Source organism: Arachis duranensis, chromosome 3 (genome assembly GCF_000817695.3).
Source record: "Arachis duranensis cultivar V14167 chromosome 3, aradu.V14167.gnm2.J7QH, whole genome shotgun sequence".
NCBI classification, from domain to species: domain Eukaryota; kingdom Viridiplantae; phylum Streptophyta; class Magnoliopsida; order Fabales; family Fabaceae; genus Arachis; species Arachis duranensis.
The window spans coordinates 86,415,666-86,416,277 of record NC_029774.3 but is presented as its reverse complement, the minus strand read 5'-3'; positions in this window follow the sequence as shown (position 1 = coordinate 86,416,277).

Below are 612 nucleotides of genomic sequence, written 5' to 3'. Positions count from 1 at the left end.
GTGGCCCAAAGCACTCTGTCTTCCAGTATTACCACTGGATACATACATGCCACAGACACATAATTGGGTGAACCTTTTCAGATTGTGACTCAGCTTTGCTAAAGTCCCCAACTAGAGGTGTCCAGGGTTCTTAAGCACACTCTTATTTGCCTTGGATCACAACTCTTGTTTCTATATATATATTTTTTTCGATTTTTCTCTCTTTTTTTTTCGATTTTTTTTTTTTGAATAGAAATGCTTTTTTTCTTGCTTCAAGAATCATTTTGATGATTTTTCAGATCCTCAGTAACATGTCTCCTTTTTCATCACTCTTTCAAGAGCCAACATTCATGAACCACAAATTCAAGATACATATGCACTGTTTAAGCATACATTCAGAGGACAAAAATATTGCCACCACATCAAAATAATTAACTGTTGTAAAATTCAAAATTCATGCAATTCTTTCTTTTATCAATTAAGCACATTTTTATTTAAGAAAGGTGATGGATTCATAGGACATTCATAACTTTAAGGCATAGACACTAAGATACTAATGATCATAAGACACAAACATGGATAAACATAAGCATAAAATTCGAAAAACAGAAGAATAAAGAACAAGGAAATCAA